The sequence below is a fragment of the Pinus tabuliformis genome, chromosome 3_1, assembly GCF_031772625.1.
Source record: "Pinus tabuliformis cultivar Carrire ecotype Pingquan chromosome 3_1, CPIR1, whole genome shotgun sequence".
Taxonomy (NCBI): Eukaryota; Viridiplantae; Streptophyta; class Pinopsida; order Pinales; family Pinaceae; genus Pinus; species Pinus tabuliformis.
In genome coordinates, this window is record NC_142301.1 from 855,846,513 (window position 1) to 855,870,633 (window position 24,121).

At 36.9% G+C, this 24,121-nt stretch overlaps 1 long non-coding RNA gene across 9 annotated transcripts in view; it reads right to left on the bottom strand.

Moving 5' to 3' along the window:
* Window positions 1-4,638: 4,638 nt before the first annotated feature.
* LOC149190260 (uncharacterized) overlaps window positions 4,639-24,121 on the bottom strand; it is a 136,180-nt gene continuing 116,697 nt past the window's right edge. For 3 of the 9 annotated variants that reach the window (XR_016255970.1, XR_016255969.1, XR_016255972.1), the window contains exons 3-7: window positions 14,722-14,971; window positions 14,243-14,574; window positions 13,845-14,115; window positions 10,336-11,480; window positions 8,815-10,125 (exon numbers count right to left, since the gene is read on the bottom strand). This is a non-coding gene — a long non-coding RNA (uncharacterized LOC149190260). Of the gene's footprint in view, window positions 4,940-8,814; window positions 10,126-10,335; window positions 11,481-11,614; window positions 11,867-13,844; window positions 14,127-14,242; window positions 14,575-14,721; window positions 14,972-24,121 lie in introns of those variants that run through there. The other 6 variants (XR_016255966.1, XR_016255974.1, XR_016255973.1 and 3 more) reach the window with 6 other exon arrangements.

Sequence of the window (24,121 nt, forward strand, 5' to 3'; positions counted from 1 at the left end):
GTGCATGGAGTCACCAAGCTGTGGAATTGACCACTTGAAGAGATACCAAGGTGGCAGGTGTACTGGTATATTGGCTTGAGGGGGGAGTGTGAGAAGTCAAATGAGATGGTTGATCAATGGGAATAGGTCGAAAATCTACTCAAGTCAAGTTTAAAGGGGGGTTGTTAGGGTTGTTCGAGTAAACTTGACTCGGTCAAGTCACTAGTTGTTTTTCGGCTCTAGGTATATGAGCATCCATGGTTTTTCCCATGGTATCCATCTTCGATGTAGCATATTTAAAGGTTGATCAAACTCATGTTAAATCGTCTTAGTGGTGATTGGGGACATAACAACAGTGTATTTAGACACCACCATCTCTGTCGGTACTCTATGATCCTAATAGTAAAAAGTGCCCTCTTTGTTAATAAGGCCCAAATTAGTGAGTAGGCTCTCATTATAAGTGGGCCCATAAGTAGTTAATATTCTCCATGTAGATATATTCAATAGAAGGTTCTGTTATGTTTTTTCAAGAATTCTAATTGTATTTGAAGCATTTCTCTTCGAGGCTGCCCCTTTGAAGAAGCAAGCAAACATAACTCTCTATTTTCTATTAACAAAGAGATATTTCTTGGGGTTTATCTCTCTTTTTTCTTGTGTTATCAAGGTTTGCATTATATTTTACGTGAATTATACTACAATAAGTTTGATGTATTGTATAATATAAAATTTAATATAGTCATTTATATGATTAGAGAAATATCTAGTAACCATTAATAATTTCATTATGTTTATATAAGGTTTCTCATATAACCATTTATTTTTTGTAGGGATAGTTTATTTTGTTGTAGCTTTGCATGACATTATACTTGAATGTAATAACTTAAATTACAACAAAAAAATGCATATAAAAACTTGTATAATTTTTCTACAACTAATTTTATAACATTGCAATGTTTTATGCTTTTATGAACAATTTGAAAGCAATATGATACAATTTGATTTCATAAAATAAATACTTTGATTACTAGTGGTTGGTTTTGTTACTGTGATCTTGAAAACAAATATACAATTACTGAATTCTAAATATGGGATAAGAAAGTTTCATTTTCAGTGTTAATTATCCAGTTATTTTATATGGATTTGGCATTTGTACTTTTAGTAGCTCTAGTGAGATTTCAAATAAAATTGAGTAAATCCAAATGCATTTCATTATTTATTACATTGATAGGCATACCTATTTCAACTTATAGATGTGGCCTTGAGGACTTTTTATTTTCTAATAAATGAATGGACAATATTTGATTTCAAGAGAATATTTTGTCTTATACGCCATTAAATGGACGACATGAAAAGTACTTGAACAAGTTTTATTTTCAAACCAATAAATAATAAATTAAACTTAAATATCATATATTTTAACACCTATTAAGTGGATTGGACCATTAGACCTAATGGAATTGAACCGTTTTGTCTCATTTCTTTTCAATCGCTTTAGCCTTCTAACCGCAATTGATACCTGGACCATTAAACCCAATGGAATTGAACCATTTTGTCTCATTTCATTTCAATCACTTTAGCCTTTTAACCGCAATCAATACTTTTGAAAGAAGGCTCTTGACCTCTCGTAGCAAGTGCTCAAACCGTGAATTGGAAGGGTTATCAAGGAACTTTTACATTTATTTAGGGTTACAATTAAATGTTTGACTAATATAGAGCCTTTTTTTAATGTGGACTTTAGGATGGTTTTGAAATGTGTAACAAATTCTTCATTTACATGTTATTTCAATGTTTAAAGACTTTAAATATTTAATAGTTGAGTTGTAATCTGCAACAAGAGTCAGTGGGAAGGAAATGGTCACCATAAATTGGTGTGGTGAAAGAGTTGATAAAGTTTGGTGTGGTGTGGAGCATCTAGTCCCAAGGAATTTGTCTTCATAAATGCAAAGGCCTTTGCAATAGTTTATTAAAAGCCAAATTGTTTGTGTATGTAAAAGAAGTGTTTTTATTTGTTGTAGAGTTCTTTGGGGAGATTTTTCATGATGCATATTCTATTATTGTGAATATATTCTATTTATCATTATTTTACCCCTATAATTTAATGGTTGACACATTGTTATTATTTATCTTTAGATTTCATTCAGAAAGGCATTGGATATATGTACAAATTTAAAATGAGTTTGATGCTCACTCAACTTGAAAGAGATTTCAATTCTTGTGTTCAATTCACCTGATATTGTCCAAAGAAGTTGGATACATTTCTTTTACCATTGCTTTTCTATTATTTGGAGAAATCTAGTTTGACATCTACTATTTAGAAAATCTTTGTTTCCTATGTAATTTTAGAATGTTTTTTTATTTTCCACCATCATAAGAAATCTTTTTCAGATTTTAGCATTGAGTGATAAATGATTATTGAATACTCAGGTTTGTATGTTCCATTTAATTAATTATATTAAAAAATGGTTGGAATAAGCACATAGCAATAAACTTATTTGGTTTGTTTGCCAATAAATTAGATAGGTCTTTTAAGCACAAACTATTTGTTATGCTTAGAAACTGAAGCGTCAATGCATACGAGTAAAAGATAAAAACACCAAAGCAGCAAGAAACTGTCAGGACCTTAGAGTACCCACATAGATATGGCCCTGGTTTGTAAATCTCAAAGTTGTTCCAACTACATTTTATGCATTAAGGGTACACAAGCTTCTTTAGATTAATTCTTATTATAGTAATTAAAAATTTATCCATACCAATCACTAAGTGCAACTCAAAAACATGAATATAAATAGCTTTTATATGTGTGTGGCCTAACCACATATTTTCTTTAAAGATTGTTTACTTCATAAACATCGAAGTAGCAAGAAACTCTCATGACCTTAGAGTACCCACATAGATATGGGCTTGGTTTGTAAATCTCAAAGTTGTTCGAACTACATTGTATGCATTAAGGGTACACAAGCTTCTTTAGATTAATTCTTATTACAATAGTTAAAAATTTATCCATGCCAATCACTAAGTGCAACTCAAAAACATGAATATAAATAGCTTTTATATGTGGGCAACCTAACCACATATTTTCTTGAAAAACTATTTACTTCATCCATTTGGCTAATGTATTCCTTCACGAGCAATGGTAGATTATTGATATACGCCTATCCGCGTATATCAACCACGTTTATTAATGTGGTTGTGCTAGTAATATCTAAAATTAAATACAACACTTCATATAACATTCTATTTTCAAATAATCTAAAGCCATATCAGATATTTAAAATAAAGCATAAAATTTTTAAGTATAACAAGGATATGCTCCTTTTTATTGCTTATTGTAATTAAACAATGGCGAACACAAGCTCAAAAAGATATGGGCTAAGAATTTTGAGGCTTGTATTACATATAAACAACAACAACAAAAGACAATCAAATCATGAATATTGAGAATATTAAATATTACATCCAAATAAAAATTAAAAATATGACTTTGAATGATATTGAAATCATTAATAAGAAGAAATCATTGAAGTAATACAAATATTTTATAAATCTTAATTTGGCCAATGAAAACTTATCTTCTAATAGTATGGGTTTAAAGAATAAAATGAATATCACCAAAATCAATGCCAATGCTAAGACATGACCTTAACAAAACCACTCACTATTATTCCCTAGAGATTCTATAATATTACATTCATTGCAGTTTTCAACATCTTATGATCTCCTCATCTCCTTAGCTAGCAAGGGAACCAAAGGAATTTGGAAAAGTCACATTCCACATCTTAGATAGGAATCATGACTCATTGGGATTATGTTAAATTTTTTCTAAAGGTAATTCACAACATTACATGATTGAGAGTTAATGTGTGGGAAAAGAAAATAACCCTATATTGCACACCCCCTAAGAGGACTTATGCTAGGAGACCCCATTAGACTCATTTTGCATAACCAAGCTAGAAGGTTTTTTAGAGTTACGTGAATGTTTTCCACTAAGATTAATGTCATTTTCTAGGCTTGAGGACCTTTTTCCTTGTTCTTCGTTTCCACCCAATCTTAGGGTGAAGTCATAGAGACTTGACCTTATAAATTTTCATTATCTTACTAAGAATGATGTCATATAGACTTGGTCTTATACATTTTCATTGAAATGAATCTTTATATATTTTAGTCATTAAAGACCTATCCTTAATTTAATGAATTAGCCTTTGAAATTTAAAATGTGTATACTTTCCAAAATTGATGTAGTGGAGTAATTGATGAAAAATTATGCATTACTTTCTTTTACAGAACTTAAACATATACAAACTTATTGAAATCGTGAAACATTGACTTCATAATATACCCTTTCGAAAAATAAACTATAAACTAAACTATAGATAAGAGAAAGTATAATAGGCTCATTGACTTTGTGGCATGCCCCTTCCAAAGTTGTAGATTAAAAAAACCTGTACCTGAAGCTATAAATAAAAGGAACTCAGGCCATATATAGTTTCCAATTGGTGCATAAATACATCGCATAAAATCCGAAGTATTCAAAACCTCAATCATATTGGGAAGTAAATGTGACTAGAATCACTCATTGAATAGTTATAACTATGTTACAAACATATATGATCAGTTGTACTACCTGCAAGTCATATTCACCATGCAAATGCGATCGACTCTCAAGTATAGTTATAACTATGTTACAAACATATATGGTCAATTGTACTACCTGCGAGTCATATTCACCATGCAAATGCGATCGACTCTCAAGTATAACTGCTTTGGTATTACCAGGCACAAAATCTGCGTTGTACTCCTAATATTGTGGAGGCTGGCAATTTCGTTATAGACCGTATATAGAATTTAGTTATTACACACTACCAATTATTGATCCCTTGCTCAATCATTCATGCTTTTGACGTAATCGATGTCTTCTTGATAGCTGTTGTGAATGTTACAAAAAGTTCAATCTCTGCCAGCCCTGCAATCCAACACATGTCTTACGTTTTAGAAAACATTTGAAGGGCGTAGAAAATTACATTGATAAAATCTATATCACGGCCACTTTGACGATTAACAGTAAAAAATATTGATAGTTTTCCCATAGAAATTAGGTTACAATATGGTTTCGCACGAATAAATGGCTATATGTGTTTCTGCTTAGAATGGTTTGGAGGTAAGCTGATTTTGAACAAGTTCAACATTCCCAGTGTAATGGGAATAATTGGAGTTTTTATTTGGTTTTTTGGTTTATTTATTTATTTTATATATGTATTTAAAATTATAATAATTATTTGGATGGATGTATTTATTTTGGAATATAGTTTTCAGAATTTTAATTTAATTATTAATAAATATTAAGTAGATAGTAGAAATTTAATCTTCACATAATATTCTAGAATATTTTTGATAGTATTCACAAATTAAAGATTGAGGTTTATTTAAAAGAGTTGTTTTTTTTGTCTTTTTAATTAAATTGATTAATTCAAAACCGTGAAAAAGTGTCATGTGAAATGAGTTATGATTTTTGCATGGTTTGTAGACATGTGGTATTGATAAGCCATGATATTGACTCATAGTATTGCAACAAAACATATTTACATATTAGAAATCTTTATGATAAAATGAAGGTGAATTTTCATGATTCTTTGTGCTAATTTTCTTATCAATTTCTAATGCTTTTCTACCCAGCAAAACTGTGTCCCCCCTGAAGATTGCTCTGCACTGAAACTGTTGCGGTGCTCCCTCTGTCACTGGCAAACTTCGATTTAGAAATATCTCTATCGACTCACTCAGAGAAAAACGTCCAATGATGTTTCATGCATAGCAAAACGTCAAACAAACTTTAGTTCATTCCGTATTTGGTGTGCCCATCCATGCCTTTTCATCCAATCACACCGACTTGAAAGCAATTAAAAAGTTTGAGCCATTAACTAGTCTAATTCACCAATTATAAATAGATTTTGCCTCCAAAAAACCCTAAAACATTATGAGTGTACGCGTAGGTGAAGTATTTAAATGCATTAATAAACACAACACATGCCCATATCCATCATTAAGAAAAGGCATATATAGAGTGCATTCATATTTTGTCATCATCACATGAAATGAAGTGTCCAATTGTAGATTTGTCATCATCACGTGAAATGAAGTGTCCAAGTGTCACATCACATGAAGTCCTTCTTATAATCCTCTAGTTGAGTAAGCAACGACCCATATTAGATTCTAATGAATGGCTCAGATCATTTGGACTCGATCTCCGGCTTCTTCTATAATTCACCCTCGGTTTGATTAATACCCTTTAATTATTTTAATTTCCTAATGTTTAGACTTAGACACCCATTAAAAATAATTAATTATTTTAATAAAACTGTCTCTATGTGGAATTTCCCAAAACGATCTCTGGGTGTTCTAAAATACATGTGTCCTAACCTCCCTACAAATTTTGAGGCTTAGAGCACATCCGATGCTACCAGAAATCAACACACCCATGCTATTATCTCTTAAGGAGTTCTGCCAAATAAAAGATGCAACCCTGTACCATATAAGAAATGTTTAGCTTTGTTGTGCTTAGGCAAAGTGACATTACCTTCCACAAGTACCATTTATCTATCATCTTTCCAAGATGGCATTCCGTAGAAGAATACTTCAAACATGATGGATCATTTCAAAATTCACATGTTAATTACAATGATTGAGAATTGTTTTCTTCAACTTAGTTGAAGGGAATCCAAGAGAAAGTGCATTACAAGAACACAAGATTCCAATCATAGAGAAGGGTCACAAGAAGTTGAATCATCAAATGATTAGAATATGAAATTTTGAATTAGATTGTTGAATCACACTGGAAGTTCAACTCCACTTCAAAACCCTGTCCTGGAATGAGTGTGGATGAGGCCAAATGCAAGTCTTGGGTGATTTTCATAGCATAGAAAAATTTATCATAACATGGCTGCTTAGATAAAAGACAGGTTGTAAGTTACCATAAGCAATATTTCCAAAAATTAAACAAAACTAGAATAGTATTGCTAGTTAAATCAACATTAGGTAACATAAGTCATAATGTAAGTTAAATTCACAAGAAAAACTTAAAGCCATAATAAATCCTTCCCCTTTCTCTTCATGGTCAAAGCATTGCTCTAAGCATGAGTTTATAACAAAAGTAGAATAGTACTACTAGTTAAATCAATATTAGGTAATTGAAGTAATAATGTAAGTTCAATTCCCAGTGTAAAAACTGAAATCCATAATAAATCCTTCTCCTTTCTCTTCGAGGTCAAAGCATTGCTCCAAGCATGAGTTTACGACATTAACAAACAAAAGGTATTGCTTTCATAAACAACATGGAAGAGCTCAACAATTAACAAATCCTAACAGATTGTTGAAAGGTCCTTAGCTAGTGATAAAGTACATAAGTCATGTATCAAAGTGAACGATTGAAGCCAGTACTCCTCACTTGTCACAAACAAAAATAACATAACAAAAAGACATTTTCATATAGAAATGTTATGAACAAAACCATTATACTAAGATCATATCCCAGTCAAAGTTTATTAAAGCAAATATGTTTGAATTTCTTTCCATATAGATTGGAATATGCTAAAGATCTACATATGAAGTCACAAATCAATGAAACTAGTCCCAAAAAATGAAGAGATGTGATGGAAATAATATGGCTTCCATCTACAGCTAATTTTATAAACAATTATTGCTTCATATGAGGGTCATTTCTAATCATAACACTTCTTGGATTTGGAATCTGGAATCACAACACCATTTTCATTTTGAATCTAAAATATTATATGGATACAAATATGAAAGCATTTATTACTAAGTTGGGTATAATCTGAAATCTTTGATCACATTTAATTGTTTGGATTGACGTAGTTGATATGGCACCCACATAGAACTCATTTGAGAAAAAATCCACAACAAAAGCAAACTCCTATACATTCAACATCATCTATCAAAGTTCTAAAATGGATCTTCACATTCTTATAGTCGTGATCGTGGAGAAAATGGCCTTTTTAGAAGACCCATATTTATTGAAAATGATAATGCTGGTGATATGATAGAAGATTTTGATCATGATTGAATACCCTCCGCTGAATTTCTTGCTTGTTAAATTCTCCCAAGGAATTATTCCCTTCAATTCTCGAGGAAAATCAAGGAGCAACAACATGAGACATACCCATAACTTCCCTTTTTGCATCATATACAATCTGAATAAAAGCAAAATTTCAATCCAAATGCATTAATATATTCCAACAATAAGAAATAATTAGGCCATATATGTCCATAACAAATCGTTTTACCATGCTAAAACCATAAGCCCCAACCCATATATCTTGTATATATCAGATCCTCATAAGAAAACCTGATATGGGCTCGTTGCACCTGTTTAATAGATAAAATTAGTATTGCAATGATGAGAAAGAGATATTAATGTCACATAAACTAAACTTCATTGACAAGCTATAAGGTTGGGTTTTTCTATAACCTAAATGGAACATTGTAGCACAATAACAACTGGATAATCGCTAAAACCTTAGCTTATGGATAATATTTGTCTAAATCACTACGATTTTGTTGAGGGTGGGGGGAGGTTCAATCACAAATGGCTCACAATACTTTTTGATATGAAATTACAAATAAGAAAATTACTGGAAATATAGGTTATTTTTGTTCCAGAATTCTAGGTTGCTTTAGTCAAAATTAGAACCGTAAGGGAAAAATTACCTAGGGATTCTACACCCTCCTTTAAGATGCCTAAAACTACTCCAAAGCAAGGCATTCTCCAAGCAAGCAACTAAGCTCCATGTGTTGACTACATCCAGAAATCACCAAGCTCCATAATTCTCCAATGCTCCAAGGAAGAATGCTCCCTACAAGGTCTAACAATCAACAAGCAAGACATCAACTCCATTGTGTCTCCATCACAAAACCACCGAGGGTCATCCACACACCCTGCACCCTACACCCCACATCACATGAAGCACCATCAAATATGATGTAAACACACTTTCAGAGTAACACCGAAAGCTAAAAAGGTATTCTAGGTTGAAGCTTGTGTCCATAGCTTCTTAAGATTGTTTCCTTAGGCCCTGGTGCATACAAACATGTCTTGCCATCCAATGTTAAAGCATATAATTTTTTTCACTGTTTTTTTGCTTAAGATGTATGTTCATGATCCTAACCATATTCCCGATTAGTCCATGGTCCAAGGGGATCAAAATGGAGTATTCTAAACAAATCCTACACATATCCCCAATAGAAATGTAACAATACTATGAAATTGTGCAATAAAATGAGGTCAAGGTCCAATGTAAACATTATGGAAGGGATGAAGCAACCAGGGAAATGGAAGATGCTATGAGACAAAAAATTTAGTTGTGTTCCAGCTGTGAGGTTGCACTAAAAAGTTGGTGTTTTTCTTCAAAAATAGGGAAATGTAAATACCCAATTTTAGGCATCTTGATTATGATATTGAAATATGTATAGATTAAAATATGTGAATTGCGTAATGACATCCTAATCTTAAATGTAAGTTCCAAGCCAAGATCCCATTGATAAAGGATTCAAGAATCGATAGTATGCATAGGAATAAAGTTAGCGGGGTTGGAAACCCAAGTCTATACATGATGTAAATAAAATACTACTTGTCGACTTGGCTACCTTATGAGAGGGGGACATATGATATGATAAGTAGAACTCACCTAACTCCCTTACCATTTTGAGTGGCAAGACAATACAATGTAAAATACCATAATGCCATATCAAGACAAGCACCACCTTCACTAATATGCATTGAATTTTCCATCAACCTTCATTATTTTTCCTTCTATATATATTATAAACCTCATTTTGAGACTTGAGAGGGTTTCTTTTCACATGACGTGTTCATCCATGCAAAGGCACCTACATTCTAGTGAATCCTGTTTATAGCTTATGTCCATGATTTTGGCATGTAATAGTGGAAAATCTCCAATGTTTTGTCACATAAACTGGCTGAATTCTTACGCCATTAAGGGGTGGCAGTGGCATATGCATGTAGGAGACTTGCTGTTGCAAATATTTTGGCATTTCCCTTGCACTAGAAAGTAGGCCAGCAATGAGCATTTACATTAAAGTTTTTGGCTCTCCTACTCCAAGCTTCTTGGTCTTCGTCTGTTAAAGGAGAATCAAAGGGAAGAGGAAGGCACAAATAGAAGTCAAAACATTAGAAAAGTTTGCACAAAGCACTACTGAATAAGAACATGTGATATCTTCAAATGTGTGCATAATCTAAGTAGCCAATACAATTTTCAGCGTGCTATAAGTATGTAAACAAATGTCAGTTCGGTTATAGAAAAAGAAAAGTCCATTCCTTAGAATTACCTTCAAAAACTAAAGGTAATCATGGTGAGGACTGCCCACTCATAATGAAGGCTTTGAGTAACATGAGTTTGCTCCGGTGTTCCTGATATTATAACAAGGCCTTCAGTTTTCCCAGGTATTGGGTCATTCATTATAACTTTTTCTCTAAAAATCTGAAAATAACAGCAACAAATAGGATGTATACCATTAATGAGAAGGTTGATTTATGAAATAATTTAAGCAGAAATAGCACAGATAATAACTTGTGTAATATCACCCATTTGAATATTTTCACAATTATAATAACTTATGTAATATCACCCATTTGAATTTTTTCATTAGATAAAAAAAGCTGTTGAATATGGGCTAAGTTGCTGCCATTCTCCCCATATATAGAGCCAATGACACGTTCTGGGACAACCTCTACAATAGTTGATTGACTTCCACCACAGAGAAACACAATAATCAGTAAGAATAGCTAAGAATAAAATTCAACTTCCCTTTTCTGCGCGGTTAGTAATACAAAGCTTCCTAGGCTTTCTCTTTGTGGATACCCTCTTCCATAGTCATGCTCATTGCACTGCCACCGCCCATTCCCTAGCACAACAATATTGATTAAAAAAAATCGAATTTATCCAACTGCTTTTGAAAAATAACATTCTCCGTATCCACATCAACCATCATGTTATTAACCTATATTAAACCTCCAGAGAAAGAATTGCATAAATGGTATATAAAAATTAATAAAATTTCAAAAATCTGTATGTCAGCAATTCTATCATAAATAGCTACCATCAAAATGGTCATCTATAATGCCTTACTTACACTGCCCATGGACCTGGTGATGGTGGTTGGTCAATGTTGTGATGCATTCCTCCAAGACAATGCAAATTGGGAGGGAATCCTAGATGATCAACATTATTAGGTAACCATCCTCCTTGATCAATGTCATGAAGGTGTCCTCCATAATGAGGATACATTCCAGGAGGTGAACCAGGTTCAGGTCTTCCCCTGAATGGTACCATTGGTTCAGGAACTGGAGGCATGTGCTCACGGTAAATACGAACACCAACAACTGGAATAGCTTTTTATGGAAATAGATTGTTTTGCAACATTGTTGATATCTGTACAAGTGCTTCTTGAACTGCCCCCTGTTCACCAGTGACCTGCAGTAATTATAACAGATCTGTAATTTTTCATTCAGAGAAACCAACCGGCATGAACTACAAATTTCACCTGATATTAAAAAATTGCAACAAAGGGGATTATGTAAGAATACTAATTACTATATTGAAGATACCAGCACAACTTTGCCATTTTGGGATGCACATTTTGGCAATTGGTCCTTGCCAGAAATCCGTATATTTGATCGGGTTAATTTTCTCATCTTAGAAATAATTATGCCACCCTTTCCAAGCAAACACCCAATCTGGCTTGATGGAACAAGGAGTCTTTATATTGAAAATTTATCTTGCTCGGGTCCAGAAGTGACAACGCGATTGTACATCTGAAGAAGAGCATTTTGCGCAGGAGAAAGTCTACCTTTTGGGAGCTGCAATAGGATTTTATTCAACGTGACAAATTATTTCAGAAGCAAGGGGCTTAATGTCAACCGACGGGGGCTTCCTTAAATAACTAAGTCTTCAACACACGTAAATGAGTTGAAGGATTTGAAGGACTTACACTGAATCGGGCTTATAAGGAGATACAGTTTTAGCTTCCAGATTCTAATGTATGTGGAAGAACCTATGGGAGCAAGAATGATGGGTTTAATTAGTTTTATGCAAATCTGGAAAGTAAAATGGTAAACCAAAGTATATAACGAAATTTAAAATATTTCATAACGATTCAATTAAAATCATACAAGTGAGAAGAATATTCAAGCAATTGATCTAGTTTAATCTCGCCAAGAAATAGTTATGAAATGCAGATTTTTAAGGGCCCTAGTGGAGTCTTTAGTCCACAAGTGAAGATCAGTGTTTATAAGTAATTGGGGAATGATCTTAAAAGGCAAGGTTTTATACTGCTAATTTCACTTGTTCTAGGTTTGTTAGCTGTTGTACAAGGCATGCTACAACCACTAGTTTAACTGTTGTAATGTGAATTCCACAACCCTCTATTCACTCTACTGAAGAAGATTTGCATCAAGCTCTTGGGAGAAAATGTCTATAAATGAAAACACAGTCAAAAAAATCGACTTCTCTCAATTTTTGCCATTTATGGCATTGGAATTCTAAAAAAACAAGTAGTCAATAAAAATCTCATAACCAAGAATGACTATACCGGTATTATGCTCTCCACAATAAGCTTGAAGTATGAGAGGTTATTTTACATTTAGATGAAGTATTGTTTGAAGGGCACAAAGACTAGTGATGAAGAACAAAATGTGGCAGTTGTAATGTGTTAAAAAAAGATTAAATAACTCAAATGATTTGTCAAAATTGTTCTAGCAAATAAAGGTCAAACGGTGTTGAGCATTTTGCCTTGCATAAGAAGAAGGTAAATGTGGAAACAAAGACAACCAAATGGATGTTTAGAATATTAGAGGTCAACTTATTTAAAGAAATGAGAACAAAATTTCATAAAGAAAAATATTAACCATAGGATAAAGGTCGATCATGGATGGTGGTGTGACTTGTTATAGAAATTTCCTTGTGTGTTATAAGGGCAGGTGTTAGCATTTAATAACAACTGTCATTCATTTTTTTGTTGTTGTTGTAGTTGTCCTCCATTTAATATGGAGCAACTTCCAGCATTGAATAACAACTGCCTTGATTTTATGATGGTTATCTTACATGCATTAAAACCTAGATGTACTATAGGGATTGATCTGTATAAATAAGAAATGAAGCTAATATTTCTCCTTTGCTCTTAATTATTTCATTTTGAAAATGTTACTTACAGTAACTTACAGCTATCCTTTCTCTAAATGGCTGTGTTATGAGGGGCATTTCTATGCTGTCAAATGAGCCAGGACTTGTACCGGGCCCCATTCACTCCCACTGTGAGGGGTGGGGGAGTGGCAGGTGTGTTTGAACGTTTAGGTCTCAGCGTTAATACAAATTTGATCACCTCCCACCTTGCTGCTGCACATTACACTAATAAACAATTCTTCTCATAATTATAACCATTTCAGCCATAATTTCCTTTTATGCATTCTCATTGTAATTTTAACATTTGGGCAGATTTACATATTGATATCATACTACTTGTACTTCCTCATCATCACACCTTGTTGCAACAAACATGGTTTTTGGGCCAAAGAAATCTCCATTTTTCTTGAGGTAGATCTCAGTTGAAGCATCATACTATCATAGTGATTATGTTGCTTGATATAATAAATTCAATAACTACAGTGGTTGTCAGCCAGTGTAATTAGTTTATCAATTTCTGAATAAAGACATTTTGGATTCTATTGTAACAAATTTACAAGAACATTCAGTTTCAGTAATTCTAAATAATAAATATAATGCAATGACAAATTTGACTGTTATTGTTGCAGGATTATTTGTTGTACATAGATACCATACCTTTGGAAACTGGGAAAAGGAGTCCTCCATTGCATCTCAGCAAAAAAGAAGAAATTGTGACTTTCTACATATTTTTTAGAACAATCAATCATGTGGAAACCTTCCTAGGCTTCCTCCTTGTGGATACCCTCTTCCATAGTCAGTCATGCTCCTTGCACCGCCACCACCCATTCCGTGTAACCATAGTATTGATTAAAAAAATTAGAATTTATCCAGCTGCTTTTGAAAAAATAACATTCTCCAGATCCACATCAACCATCATGTTGTTAACCTGCATTAAACCTCCAGAGAGAATTGCATAAATGGTATATAAAAATTAATAAAATATCAGAAGATCCTTATGTCAGCAATCCTATCATAAATATCTACAATCAAAATGGCCATCTAAAAAGCCTTACTTGCACTTCCCATGGACCTGGTGATGGTGGTTGGTCAATGTTGTAACATGTGATGCATTCCTCCAAGACAATGCACATTGGGAGGGAATCCTGGATGATCAACATTGTGAGGTAACCCTTCTTGATCAATGTCCACTAGAGGTCCTCCATAATGAGGATACATTCCAGGAGGTGAACCAGGTTCAGGTCTTCCCCTAAATGGTGTCATTGGTCCAAGAACTGGAGGCATGTGCTCAGGGCAAATCCAACACCAGCAACTGGAACAGGTTTTTCTGGAAATAGATTGTTTTGCAGCGTTGTTGATATATGTAGAATTGCTTCTTGAACTATCCCTGTTCACAAGTGACCAGCAGTACTTAAAACATATTTTTAATTTTTCATTCAGAGAAACCAACCATGAAATACAAATTTCACCTGATATTAAAAAATTGCAGCAAAGGGGATTATGTAAGAATTACTAATTACTATATCGAAGATACCTGCACAACTTTGTCATTTGGGATGCACTTTTTGGCAGTTGGTCCTTCCCAAAAATCCATATATTTGATCAGTTAATTTTCTCATCTTAGAAATAATTATGCCACCCTTTCCAAGCAAACAGCCAATCCGGTTTGGTGGAACAAGGGGTCTTGATGCTGAAAATTTATCTTTCTGGGATCCAAAAGCGACAACATGATTGTACACCCGAAGAAGAGCATTCAGTGCAAGAGAAAGTCTACCTTCTGGGAGCTGTAATAGGATTTTATTCAACGTGACAAACTATTTCAGAAGCATATAACCCAAAAAGCATGCAGACTACAACCATTCAATTACATTTTTAAGTAACATGAAGTATCCATAACTGATAAAAGTGAACATGGGTCCTTGCCACATCCCTTTCCAAATTTTTCAGCTACCAACCTAAAAATTTAAGGCACAAACCCAAAAGAGATTGCTTGAGTAGATGTAATATCGCCAATTTTGTGAGCTTGGGAATTTTGCCCAATTTTGGTTATATTAATTAAAAGGGGCAAATATTATTTTGGAGAAAGGTGACAAGTATTATTTTATGGGAGATTGGCGGCAAATTATTAATTTATTAAAATGAAGGGAAAAAATCGCTTAGTGGAAAATGGCCCCAACCAATAAAATAATAATTAAAAGGGGAGTCTAGAAGCATGGAGAGAAATTATAAAAGGAGGAGAGACTCATTTGTTGGACATCATTTGACTGTTACAATTCACAGTACATCTTCTCTTGGAGTTATTTAGCACAAGAAGAGAAGTGTTGTTTGGCACAGGAGTTCCAAGCGGAATTCCACCCTCATTTCAAAGAACTTCAAGTGTCTCTCTAGTGAGGAAATTTGAGGAGTCCAATTCAGGATTTCCAAAGAGCTTTATTGCAGGTGTCCACCCAGTGTTGCGCACTACCTGGGCGCAAACGTAGTTTGTGGAGAAAAAATTTCTTTAGTTGGAGTGAGTCAGGAGATCTAGTGATTTGTAGAGAGATTTCGTACCTTGAGACCGGAATTTTGGTAGTGTTTGTAGGGAAAAAGTCTTGGCCATTTGGTGGGTTGAATTTCTCCATTCTAGCAATTCGTAGAGCTCATTGGAGAAAACTTGCGTAGGGGATGAGGGAAGCTAATTTCTAAAGGAGATTCGCTGGAGGAGAAGGTATTTTTCAAAGAGAATTTTGTGTGGAATTTTAGTGGCATTTCGGTGGAGGATTTGGGAGTTTCTGGAGCATTATTTCACAGCAGGGCGTGTAGCCAGCCTGAGGGCCAGTCGCACTGTTTGGTGGGCTCTCTCATCACTCAGAATTGTGAAAAATTATGAATCTAACAAATCAGAAATCCTACTGCAGTAAACTGATTTGCATTACCTACTTGTGTTCTTCATTTTAACAAGTTAGTTTTAGAATTATTCAGAAAAGTATTAATGCAAATACACTACAGCCTACACCAATATACAATTCAAGCACTGAAAAAATAAATGAGATAACCACACAAAAGACACACTTATTTTTGGACTAAACGTCCCAGGAAAAACCCAGTGTGGGCAAACTGGTGCAACAGATATGAGGGTTTTATTATTATGCAGATTTCGAATACAACTAGGGTGCCAAATCCGGCTCACCCAACAGAGAATAAACCTGGCAGAAGTACCTCTATCCGGAGACAGATATTTTGGCGGATCCAACAATTGGATGAACAAACCCCACAGGTCACTGCGTTGTCCCTAGTGTTGTGCAGCGATAGCTACTCCCAGCTCTGCATTGGGATTACGTCACCTCCTCTAGGAGTTGTGTCACCCTCCCGGTGAGCCTTCCTGGCTCAAAAATCAATCTGTTGAATTGATGCCCAATCTGCCTCACAGAAACCCTAGTGTTGCCTCTGCATGACTGCGTCAACCCTCTAGCCTCTGCGTCACCCTCCTGGAGTTGCTCTGTCTCTCCCTAGTGTCGTGTTGCCTCTTTGTTATGTATTCTCGGCCTTGGACAAAAGTCCCGCAGCCGAACTGCCCCTCTCTGCACTAGAAGTTTACTCCAAAATTCTCAGCAAACCATGCCCCAAAATTTCGATCTAGCTCAAGTGTTGTTCTCCGTATGTGTGTTCTCCAACTGACCCCAAGCCTTCCTTTATACTTTTCCTATTGAGAAATCAACAACTGAGATTAAGTCTCTAATCAACGGTTAAAATTAAATTAGACTTGATCCTCGTCACTTAGAAGCTTCTCACCCATATTTACATTAATTCACTTCAATTATTTTAACTTCCTAAGTTTTAACTTAGGCAATATTAAAAATAATTAATTATTTGAATAACATGCACTCTAGGTGGAAATTCTCCAAACGATTTATGGGTCTTGGAGATCTCATGTGTTCTAGCCCCTCCACAAAATTTTGGAGCTAGAGCACATCCGATGCTACCCAAAAATCAACAAGAATCAGCGCAAACCTTTTCTAGGTTTTTGTGGGTACTTGGAGTGGATTCTATGGCTGCATTTTCAGTGTGATCTGGGCATTATTCAGGCCAGAAATCCACTTTCTTTCAGCAATGAGTTTTACTAGTTAGCTGGAAATTTGCACAACTTTGTGTGTTTCCTAAAGAGTTAGTTTGGAGACAATTCCTTTTTGGGTTTTGTTGGCCTTGTTGAGAAAGTGCACCACCTAATTTCTCATAATTTTCCGAGCAATTTTGTAGGCATATTTTCCATTTCTTATGTGGCGGCAACAGCAAAAATTTATTGGGTCTGCGCAAAAATTGGGGAGGAGCTTCTACAACACTTGGGATTCACTGCTATCACCTGAGTTTGCCTTGCTTGCTTGTAGTAAGCCCAGGTTCTACTATTACCATCTATTGTACCCATTCTGCTCATATTAATAAAATGGCTCAGAGCTTTGGTTTATATTTCTGGCATTTAATTCTTGTGCTTGCATGTTTATGAGATTGCAGTTTGTAGTTAGTTCATAGCCTTTGTTATTTCCTGTATTTTCTCATTAGGGATATTACAGTGGTATCAGAGCATGAGCTTGGCTAGTTGTGGGGTAGCCAGCAAGATCATGGAAGATTTGGGCATGTATGCATGATGACGGGTGAAACCATAGATAAACCCATGGCTCAAGGAAGATTCAGTATGCAGGAATTATGGGGTGGAATATGTTGGAACGATGAGAGGCTGGCGCAGTTAAGGAAGGTGTCAGACCAAATCCACTCTCATACTTACAACAAAGACACTAGAGGTGCACAACCTGTAGGGGTGCAGTCATCTACACCATGTCGGGAAAGTCGACAAAATCAAGGCACCAGATCTCCTCAAAAGGAGCAAGCAGGACAGGGAAAATTAGAGGGTGAGACCAAGAGGCACTTTTGCTAGTGGAGACCTAGCTTTAGATATCGGGAGCCTGAGGAGTAGGTTGAGCATGAGGCTGAGGTTACACAGGGTTGTGAGTGTTGAAAAAAAAAAGTGTAACTAGGTTCGGTCTTGTCAAATATTGTAACAATGTATTTTTGTATTAAGAAAATTTTTATATTTTTAAGTCGTGGCTCCAATTGAGAGCCTTAGATGACTCATGTAAAATGAAGACAGTGATGTACTATTACACTTGTAAATGCAATTGATGTAAGTCAAATCCTTCTAGATCATCAATGAAATACTCCAACATGTACCCACGGAATTATTGCAAAGAAACCGCTTGAAGAAAATTCTGGAAGCCTCTTGTTTTAACGTCGGCCTATCCAAGAATCATGTCGGCTTAATCAATGAACATGTCGGCCTAATCAAAGGATCTAGTCGGCCTATGGGAGAGGAGACAAGCCTATATAAAGGCTATGATGACACCTCCTCAAGACACACATTCAATCATAATTCGTTCTTGAAGGAAAGTGAAGTGAAAGGGTCAACGAGAGAAGGTAGCCGCAGTCATTTGAGGAGGTTTGTTCCCTCATGCGGAGTCTGTTCTCTTAAGCGACAGTCTACTCTAATCTAGGGTTTCATGTTATATGGGTATACTGTTGGGTTGTAGATCCAATCTAGCTGCAGATTGAATGAATAGATCAGTACCAAAGAGATCGAAGCCATCTAAGGGCTAGAGGAGCCCTATCTCTCCCATCACGTGCATCCGCATACTGAAGCAAAGGGTTTTGTCTTCGCTGACCTATAACAGTCATCCATTTGGCATCACGAAATTGCAAATCAAGAGACTATTATGTATGAGATGAGTCTTCATGAAGTGTGAGGATAGAAAAAGGCTAGAAGAGCCTATCCGAGATCATCGTCTCTAATTGTCATGCTCTTACTACAAACCTGATTCACTGCTAAAGTATACAGTATGTTTGGGTACATGTTTGGAGGTATTGTCATTTGATGTCGAAGGAATTTTTGAGTCAATGTTTGGGTCATGTAATTTCTCAATAAATATTCCATAAGAAAGAGTTCAAAGGGTTTTTCCTCTCAAGTTTAGGAGAGGTTTTTGCCCTCATGGGGCCAATATCATGTGTACCCGTGCATTTTGATCTTCTTGTTTGGTAGCTAGCTGATGATAATAATTCTTGTAAACAATAAGAAGCAGAATCTAAAGAAATAACATCAAGCGAGTTATCACAATTAAGAGAAATCGATTATTTAAAATTGCCCTTCATTTCTCAACAGTGAGGAGTACGTAGATACACCCAGTGTGATGCAGGAGTCACCCTTATTGGAGATTCCTTTGATAGCTCCAGCTGACACCTTGGGGGAGAGAGTAGAGCATACATCCACAGGGCCATCCATTGAAGACGTTCTAGGAGAAACAAAGGTGTCCACCGTTGAGGAGGTGCCATCCGTTGTTGATGTATCCATTGATGAGGTGTCTGGGGTTGTGTCCGAGTTTTTAGGTGATAGCAGCGCACAATATATTGGTGGGGCGCCAAGAGACATCGAGGTATCCACCATTGATGAGATGCTAGAGATACAGTGGTATTAGATGATGGTCACCCACAACAGTTTCATCAGTTCCAGGTTGGCCTTATAGCATTGAAAAGGAAGGCCATGAAAATCTGAGAGACCATTCTACATCAGAATGAGGCATTGGATGGCATGAGAGCAGGTTGTGCTGAGAACCTCTTTAAGCATACATAGGTAGGGTTGATAGCACTATTAAGTTACCTTTTCACATTGGGGAGAGAGAGGCAGAGCCACCTAGACAGATCTCATATGTTGACCAGGATTGTGAGATGAGGCGCCATGTTAGCAGGTTGGAGTTGTTGCGCAGACAGGTACACATGCATTCGACCCCGCCCTTGGGGTTGGATGGTGTGAGATTTTGAGTTGGTACTCAATGGAGTCGGCTAGGTTTATGGAGACAGTGGTAGTCGAGAATGAAGTTCAGCAGGAGATTACAAACATTGGGATATCGGAGGCCTAGGTTAGCATTGGGATCCAGGTGGGGCTTCCTATCATATACTCGAAATGCAAGATGATGGTTGTTGGGATCCAGTGGGATTCCCCACCACATCATGGAAGTGGTCGGTGAGGGCATTGGCGGCGTGACAGATCCAATGACTGAGCATCCACACACTTTTGGATCACCATCAACATTGGTGACGAGTTGGGTTGATTGGGGAGCAAGTAGACTCTGTGCGTTGTTTGAGCATGTTGGTTGTGCATGGAGTCGCAGGATGATCAACATACTCTGGTAGGATTTTGTCACAGGAGTTGGCATTGGTAAGCCGCCAGAGAGTGCCTTGTATGGAATTGAGGGTTCTCCCCAGTTATGGGGCACAGTGGTCACGGACGAGCAACACAGTGGTGGCATTGACCCTGGTACATAGGGGCATTCACCTCTTGTGTTTCTCAGGGAAGTTTTGGACGCGAAGCCCATGTATCGGAGGGTGTGGTGATGTGACAATGGAGGTGGCGATGTCGGTAGGGTGTGGGTCGACGCGTACTATCTCAACTTTTGATCATGGCATCCAGTGGCGCATAGGAACATGTAGCGTCGAGTAGTGGTTTGCAGGTGAGCACATAGATGCATGACGATGTGTTGTGGTGCATGGATTCGTACCATGGAGTTGGAGGAGCGACTTACACCACATCGAGTTTGCTAGTGGAGTGACAGATGCATGGGTGCATATGGAGCCCCAGATGGTACAAAGTGATACAACAGCAAGCAGGAGTATCTGGTGGTGTACAAGGATGGGTTGCAATGTACAGTGGCATGCTGAGGAGTACAAAGATACTTGGCAGTAAGCAATGACGTATGGTGCAACACAACGAGCTCTTGGAGCATTGTGTACTAGGAGACTTATGGACAGGGAAATTAGACGTACAATTGGATGCAACTCACCTCGGATTGATGGGGACGTTGGTGAGCATTTGGGGACGTCCTGCTCCGCAAGGACAGGTCTTCGATGGAGTTATCAACAGGACCAATATCGAGAGAGGGGCATCCCTGGCATTACCTTTCAGAGCTCATGCAGACTCTAGGCCATACCCTTGGGGACTTACAAGCCTATCACTCTCCAATATGGCTTACAGTTGCAGAGGGTTGGGTTGCCACCCCTTAATGCTCTAAGTACAAGAAACAGGACATGGGAGGCTCACCCTAGATAGTTGGATGAAACATTGAGTGTCATGGGCAAGAGGGAGACTCTCTAGTTGAGGCATTTGGGGGGTGCACGAGCTATCAGATACAAGCTGAGGGATGGTGTGGTCTACTGCCGAGGTAGTATATGTTCCACCCTTGGACTTACACTTGGGGAGGTGATTGCGAGGGAGCTGCATGATACACTTTTAGCGAGGCGAGGCGTTACATGAGCATGAGGGACAATGGATCGTAGGTTTCGTCTACAAGAGGGTGTCCAAACTCCAAGCAATGTCTAGGCGTATCATCAGGAGTTGGGATAACAAAGTTCACTGTGTGGTCTAGCAGGAGCAGAGCAGTTTGGCATGTACAACACTGATTCTTAATGACTAGTGGCCATCTGATTACATACAGGAGTCCGAGACAAGGCACAAATGGGTTCTAGCAAATAACAAGGCTTCAAAACAACAGCCAGTGAGGAGTAGGAGTTGTGAACTTCCAGTGTGGTTCTGGGATCCAAGGATTTAGTTGACTGATGTATCACTCCACTTCATGGTGAGTACGACCATGATAGCAGATGATTCAGCTCATTCTCCGGTTAACACATGGGGAATCATTGTGGTCCTCATCATATGGCGAGGCAGGTTGCTGCTCAGGATCGAGGCTAGCCATGGAGTGGTAGAATTTGACACTACTGAGTTTCCCTTGCAGGTTGGGCATAGCATCGATCATGACAGATATTGTGGTCGAGCGTTACAAGAGAGGAGGCTCCAATACGAGCATGTTGGGTAGTCAATCATGAAAGAGATGTTGCAGTATCAGTAGGGAAGTTTCACACAGCGATGGGCATGGGATTCTGGCATCACAGGATTTGGCAGTTCAACTACCCTTAGGGATGAGTTGGTTCCTGCAGAGGAAGATCATTCAAATCTTCCATTGGGTTTTACCAGTTCACTGTTGGCATGGTGGAATTCACCATCATGGTGGGATGATCGGCGAAAGGAGAGCAAGGGGAACTCATGTGGGCAAATATTCGTCTCCATAGGGTTTGGATTGTATCTTCGAGAACCTACTCCTGAAGTGCATGAGATTGACTACTCAGTAGGGCAACGTCACGAGGGGTTGATCAGGATTTTATATTATCGTGATGCTTTACGCATGGACAGTATTCAGAGTGCTTTTGGAGCTTATACCTGGTTGGATAGTGGGTGGAGCAAGGGGTGCTTCACATTGATCAAGACAATTTGTGGTCCTAGGTATCGAGGGATTCCTTAATGACAAGATAGTGCATGGGACAGGGATGACTTAGTGCCACATTTGGGATCGCAGTATTGTTTGCAGTGACCATTTGGGCAGCGAATAGTGGAGGAACTTGTTTAGGCATTACTTGAGGACAAGAAATTTTTGGCGGAGAGCACTGTAATATCCATAATTTTGTGAGCTTGGGAATTTTGCCCAATCTTGGTAATATTAATTAAAAGGGGCAAATATTATTTTGGAAAAAGGTGACAAGTATTATTTTATGGGAGATTGGCAGCAAATTATTAATTTATTAAAATGAAGGAAAAAAAAGTCACTTAGTGTAAAATGCCCCCCACCAACAAAATAATAATTAAAAGGGGAGTCTAGGAGCATGGCGAGAAATTATTAGAGGGACTCATTTGTTGGACATCTCTTGACCATTACACTTCACATTACATCTTCTCTTGGAGCTTTTTAGCACAAGAAGAGAATTGTTGTTCATCACACGAGTTCCAAGCGGAATTCCACCCTCATTTCGAAGAATTTCGAATGTCTTCCTAGTCAGGAAATTTGGGGAGTCCAATTCAGGATTTCCACAAAGCTTTATTGCCAGTGTTCACATGATTCTGTGCACTACCTAGGCGTAGAGGCAGTTTGTGGAGCAAAAATTTCTTCAGCTGGAGTGAGTTAGGAGATCAGGTGATTTGCAGAGAGATTTCCTACCTTGAGACCAAAATTTTGGTAGTGTTTGTAGGGCCGAAGTCTTGGCAACTTGGTGGGCCAAATTTCTCCATTTTGGTAGTATGTAGAGCTCACTAGAGAAAACTTGCATAGAGGAAGAGGGAAACTAATTTCTGGAGGAGAATGGCAAGAGGAGAAGGTAGGTTTTGGAGGGGATTTTGTGTGGAATCTATGGTTGCATTATCAGCGTGATCCGGGCATTATAGAGGCTATAAATCCACTTTCTTTCAGCAATGGATTTTACTAATCAGCTGACAATTTGCACCATTTTGTGGGTTTCCTAGAGAGTTGGTGTGGGTACAATTCCTTTCTAGGTTTTATTGGCCTTGTTGAGAAAGTGCACCAGTTAATTTCTTAGAATAAACTGAATACTTTTGAGGGCATATTTTCCATTTCCTATATGGCAACAACAACTAAAATTTATTGGGTCAGTGCAGAAATTGGGGAGGAGCTTCTACAACACTTGGGCTTCATTATTATCACCTGGTTTTTCCTTGCTTGCATGCAGCAAACCTAGGTTCTACTATTACCATCTATTTTACCCATTCTGCCCATATTAATAAAATGACTCAGAGCTTTGGTTCATATTCCTAGTGTTTAATTCTTGTGCTTACATGTTTTTGAGATTGCAGTTTGTAGTTAGTTCATAGGCTCTGTTATTTCCTGTATTTTCCCATTAGTAATATTATAGTGGACAACACTAATGTATTCATGTACAGTACTGAAGCAAGAAAATATATCTGCAAAGAATATGAGTTGAATGCACAAAAATTCTAAAGATGTTAAACAATTAAGAGTTACACCAAGCACCAAATTGTTGTACTCTAAAAAACAAGATTCATCTCAACATTTGAA